Here is a 6214-nt window from a genome sequence, read left to right on the forward strand (position 1 = left end):
GATCCCAGGACCCTGGGATCATGACCTGAGCTGAAGGCAGTCGCTTAACCAACTGAGCCACCCAGGCGCCCCAAAATGTTTATATATTAAAGGATATGGTTTCTGGGATTGCTTCAATATAGTATGGAAAGGGGGAAAAGGGGTAGAGACTTAGCTGGCCATGACTTGGTAAAATTGTCAATGCTGGGGTGGCAGGTCCCCTGGGTTCATTAGGCCAGTCTGTTTACTTTTGCATAGGTTTGAAATAAAAAAGCTTTTCTAAAGAAACCCCCTAATTGTTCTTAATATGCAATCCATGTTGAAAACTGCTTTTCATAGCTTTATTTTTTGTCTGCTCAATGAACAAAACCTGAAAGAGGTTTGTGAAGGACTCCCCTCCCTTGAGTATTACATTTCTATCCATTTCTCCTTGTATTTCCTGTGATGCTTGATTTATAGATGCCATTGCTTTATTATTTGTTTATGAAAGATTGCCTTGGAAAAATAACACATGCTCCTGGCAAAAGTAAAGAAAAAAAAATCAAGCAATATATAAAGGAGTATAGTGAAAAAAGATTTTTTTCACCTCAAATTCCTAACTTTCAATCCCTTTCCTGAGTGCCAGCCACAATTACCAATTTCTTCTGCCTCCGTTGAGGAATATATATATATATATATTTAATATATATAATATATACACATGTGCATATATATATATATATACATATGCATATACCTGAATGTCTTTTTCTGAATATAATTGGGACCCCAGTTTTACACTCTGTTTTACACTTTGTTAGACTCCTTGCATTTATCATTTAAATCACTTGAATCTTGTACAGAAAATAGCTACAGTGGAAACTGTGCTGTTTCTGAGAGCTATTTTACAACTCTGTAAATTACAGATAACAATGCAAAGTAGGGCGCCTGGGTGGCTCAGTCGTTAAGCACCTGCCTTTGGCTCAGGTCATGATCCCAGGGTCCTGGGATCGAGTCCCACATCGGGCTCCCTGCTCAGCGGGAAGTCTGCTTCTCCCTCTCCCACTCCCCCTGCTTGTGTTCCTGCTCTCACTGTGTCTCTCTCTGTCAAATAAATAAATAATAAAATCTTTTAAAAAAAAATGCGAAGTAATTCCTGTCTATCAACATGCAAATCAATTCCAGCAAGTGCAGGGACAAGCACCCCACCCGTGGAAAAACCAGTTTTGCCCCCATTTTGCTCATTCATTTCAACATTCCTTTACTCCACAGGAATTTGTCCTTCTTTGACTTCTCCTTTGATCCAGTAATGAGATCTGCCTAGTTCCTTCATTATGAGCAAATAAAATCTGCAGCACGTGTTCATTTTATATCTGCATGAGAGTCATGATTTTTATTTTTTTGAGAATTATCCTTTAACAGTGTTTAGCCAATTGGTTGAACATACAACTCATGGGATGTGAGGAAAATCCAACTTTATTTTTATCTCTCATTGCCCTGTGTGAGTAACTGTCTGGATGTATCAGTAACTCATTTAATCTGTTCCAGTCATTTGCTTCAATAAGGCTTTGATAAATATGCTTTTACTTGTGTTTTTAAGTCAAATGTAATTACACTTGTAGGATGACTTTCTAGAAGGACTAAATCACTCTCCGAAGAAATTATACAATTTATCCTCCCACTAAGAGTGTATAAAATGATGGTTTTTCATATTCTCTGAACACAACACATTATCAAACCTTTAGATCTTTTCCAGTCTGGTAGGTGAAAAATGGAATCTTACTTAAATATGTATTTCTTTCATTATGAATTAGATTGGCATATTTTCATACAATGTAAGCCATCAATTTTCTTTCTCTGTAAGCTGCCTATTTGTCCTTTGCCCATTTTTTTTCTATTGTTTTGGTATTGTTCATATTAACTTGTAAGCTCTCTTTGGATATTAAGGAAATTGGCCCTCTGTCATGGGTGTTGCAAACATCTTTTCCCACAGTGGGGCCAGGGCCACGGTCAAGAGATGGGGCCAGGCAAGTAGTACAACTCAGTGGGTTCAGAATGTACCTGCATCTAGAAAGGCTGTGTCTCTCACACCTCCTGCCCCCCAGATGTGACTGAGTCCTCACCTTCTCATTCACAGTCCCTCAGCAAAGAAGATCTAATTGAAGTGCAAGAAAAAGGGTGCATTGAAAAGTCACCATGGAAACTGCCCCTCCCACAGCATTTACCATTCAAAGGCTTCTACAGGCATTCATGTACAACAAATTAGCAAAGAAAGATTTCCAGACTCACCACCCTAATTTTGAATGCAGTCTGAAGGTGCTTAGAGGCATGAAGAATGCCTGTGGTTTCCATAGGGAGATTACTAGGAAAAGAATAGTCTCCAGTGCCAGCTTCTGTGGAGGATAATTTGTTAAGACATTAGACTGCATTTTGTTTTTGCTGCAATTTTCCATCCTCCCCTACCTTCTGCTGATGGTTGCCAGTTCACAGTGCTTAGTGGGCCTTAAGCCTAAAGACTACCTCCGGTCTTTCCTTTAGTGAAAGTCTGGACTCACTGAAGAGGTTAAACTTGGTGGGAAAGGGTGTGCAGAGGAAAAATCCATTCTCTTTGGAGGGTAGAGAAGTCAATGAAATCAGGAGAAGAGGTTCTGCCAGGGGTGACGACCTACGGCCACTGTTAAAAGCATCCAGGATGGTGACTGCAGGGGAGCAACATCTGCCATCCCAAAATGTGTCTTTGGCATGTGGATTATTTTAGGCTGATTACTTTTTAAGAAACAAAAGGCTCAGAAAGAAGCTTTGCCCTTCCCCCTGACTGCCTATAAGAATTTACACAGAGGACCTGCTCCAGGAAGGGAGTAATCACCATAGATAACTACAGCATAATATGAATTAGGGGTGGTAGGGCAAAAGGTAGCAAAGTCTGTTTGCGTAAATTCTATGTCCGTTGTTTCTGGATGGTCCAGCAAACATTTATCTTTTTCATCTTCCTATGATTTATCTTCCTTCCTCATGAAGTCCCAGACCACTACCCCCTTCTCCTTAGCTCTAGATAAGCCTCAATTGCCTGACTGACTGTGGGTCTCATATTCTTATGAGTCCACCTATGTATGTAACAAATTTAATTTTTTCCTGTTAATCTGCCGCATGTCAATTGAATTCAGCCAGCCAAAAGAATCTTGAAGGGTAAAGGAAAATTTTTCCTCTGAACAGTGACAGAAACTGATCAATGATGGCTAGTGATCTTAGGGAGGCAGGGATTGAGGCACTGGGATTTCCAACTGTAACAAAAAAATCCCAGTCCCAGTGCAGGAAAAGACCAGAGGCCTGGTCACTTTCAAATGACACTGGGCATCTCAGCCCTAACCACTCTGGCCTGGGACTACTGATGCCTCTGGGTATCTATGGGTGACTCCCAAAATCTATGGGTGACTTATCATGGATCAGGGTGGCTAGGGGAGTCTAAGCAATGACTGAGGTAGACTTTAGCATCATTTTGGCTGGCTGAGGGCTCAAAATTATACTTAATATAATTTTAATAATCTCATATGATATATTTATATATATCACATATAAGAGTAAGATTCATACCCAAAGTACTTTTTAGGACTAGCATTTTGGGAAGTTTCAGCCAGTCAGCTAATGTACAAAAGTCCCACCACAAAAAAAGTACATTTGTGATGTAGTTTTAATTTTGTTCTTCCACTTAGTAGGGCTTGTAAATGCATAACTTTTGCTATATTTTCTTTTATTTTCATAATCAATTATGGCTGTTTATGGGAACAAATAGATTTCCTAAAAATGTACTTTGATTATGACATTTTAGCAGTAGGAAATCCATTTTAAGGTTTGATTTTGTCGCCTTACAGCCAGTGAGGGCCAAAATCAGGGATGATCTGGATGATTCTCTACTGCCCTCCAGTGGGAAGCTGGATGGAGATGGAATGTATATGGGAAGCTGGATGGAGACTGGTGTATATTTCTAACATTGGCATGTACAAAATATAGACAGAAAGAAATAAAAAGAACCAAAGGCTGTTTTTCCCCCAGTGTGTTCAGAAATAAGTGAACTGTTGAATGATGAGTCATTTAGTACCACGCCTTCTAAGGCCACATTTAAACCCGAGGAGTTACTGACAAGACATAAAATAGCACACAATTTTTGATGTAAACATCTTAAGCATTCTGAGTCTCTATATTTACTTATATAAAATTGATTTACTTATGCATACTTATGTAGTTATGATGTGGTACTCTATTATATATCAAACATTCTTCTTAGTAGAGAATCATTAAAGAGTTATAAGAAAATGCATGCAGCTCAATTTTTCCATGTTTCTGATTGGTATCATGGCAGATTTACATTAACAAGTTTATTTAGCACATCTGCGTGAGGCTTAAAATTTGACACTTTTTAAATTGTTTTTAAGGATTTTACTTATTTATTTGAGAGAGAGCATGAGCGAGAGCGCACAAGCAGGGGGAGTGGCAGAGGGAGAGGGAGAAGCAGACTCCCCACTGAGCACAGAGCCTGATGCAGGACTCTATCCCAGGATCAGGGATCATGCATGACCTGAGCTGAAGACACACACGCTCAACCAACTGAGCCACCCAGGCACCCCAATTTGATACTTTTTAAAATTCATCTTTCAAATATCCAAATTAATGCATTAGGTACTAGCAAATGGTAGTAGTTGCAAACCAAGTCTCCATAGGGTTTCATGTTTGTAAACAAATTTTCAAAACTTATTAATTCCTCTTAAACAACTAAGACAAAAAACATGACAACATTTATGTCTCCCCCTGGTGATGGCAAATCTGGGGTATGGTACAAAAATATACCTGGTTACCTTCACTTTGTTCAATAAATGGATTGATCATTGAGCCGGAAAACATGCATTTAAGCATGAGGATAAACTGTAAAAAGGCCTTATCATTTCACAGATCTTTTTCCAGGCCGTTGAGAACAAGAGAGGAGGCAAGACCAAAAGGTATGAAATTTCAAGTTGGTTTGAAAACTTTGAAAGGTGATAGAGCCTACATTACATAAAACTTCTGAGATAATCTACCCTAGGAAAATATAGCACCTCGGCAATGTTCCCAGAGCAAGGTGATGATTAAAAATGATACCTAAAATATACTGAACAGTTCCTACATACGAGCTACTGTGCTAAGATTATCTCATTTACCTTCATAAGAACCACATGAGATAGGTACCCTTGTTATTCCACTGTACAAATAAACTGAATATGAGTAACTGGAAGGATCAACCTCCAGAGAAAGACTAAATAAGGACATATCTGGTTTATTTGGAAGTAGAACTCTTCTAGAACTCTAATTTGCTTTTTATATTTACTGCATTTTTATTTAATACGTGTGTGGATTTCTTTTCAGGATTCTAAAGGCAGAGGTCTCAAAATCTGAGAACAATATAATAGGTGTCAAGCCTTCTTACGTTTTGAATAAAGATGCCAATCTGCCCATGCAGGAAGTGCTAAGAGATTGATGAAGGAATTCTGCCAGGATAAGCCTCCTGGCAGTTACACCAGAGAAGACAAAGAATGAAAGAGCAATTGCACAGGCTGAGGGTGAGAATATCTTTGCAGAGCTATGAAGATGCTGTGACATCTCCCCTCCTTATGGAGGAGAGAGGGTTGTATCAGTTATCTATTACTGTGTAACAAATCATCCCAAAAGGAAGGTACCTAAAACAATAAACACTTACTATCTCACACAGTCTCTGTAGATCAGGAATTTGGGAACAGTTTAATTGAATGTGCTGGCTCAGAGTTTCTCATTAAGTTGCAGTTCAAGATGTCATTTCATTGAGCAAGCTGAGGTCACATGCCTACACTCTCGCTGTAAGAAGGCTAGAAAAAGTGAGTTACTGTCTTTCTCATTTTCTGTAAGCAGTGCTCATCACCACCAAGACACATGGTGGGTAATTCCCCAAACACAGAAAGAGAACTCAAATGGTGGACAACAGAAAATAAAACCACAAAAATGTCTAACTCAGGGGCGCCTGGGTGGCTCAGGCGTTAAGCATCTGCCTTCGGCTCAGGTCATGATCCCATGAAAAAAAATCTTTTTTTAAAGATTTTATTTATTTATTTGACAGAGACACAGCGAGAGAGGGAACACAAGCAGGGGGAGGGTGAGAGGGAGAAGCAGGCTTCCCACAGAGCAGGGAGCCCGACGTGGTGCTCGATCCCAGGACCCTGGGATCATGACCTGAGCTGAAGGCAGACGCTTAACG

General features: G+C 39.5%; 1 protein-coding gene across 1 annotated transcript in view; it reads right to left on the reverse strand.

The window, feature by feature from the left end:
- CX3CR1 (C-X3-C motif chemokine receptor 1) overlaps positions 1-6214 on the reverse strand; it is a 227335-nt gene that overhangs the window by 1083 nt on the left and 220038 nt on the right. The window lies entirely within an intron of this gene.

This window comes from Leptonychotes weddellii, chromosome 1 (assembly GCF_054177405.1).
Source record: "Leptonychotes weddellii isolate Sample4059 chromosome 1, ASM5417740v2, whole genome shotgun sequence".
NCBI lineage: Eukaryota > Metazoa > Chordata > Mammalia > Carnivora > Phocidae > Leptonychotes > Leptonychotes weddellii.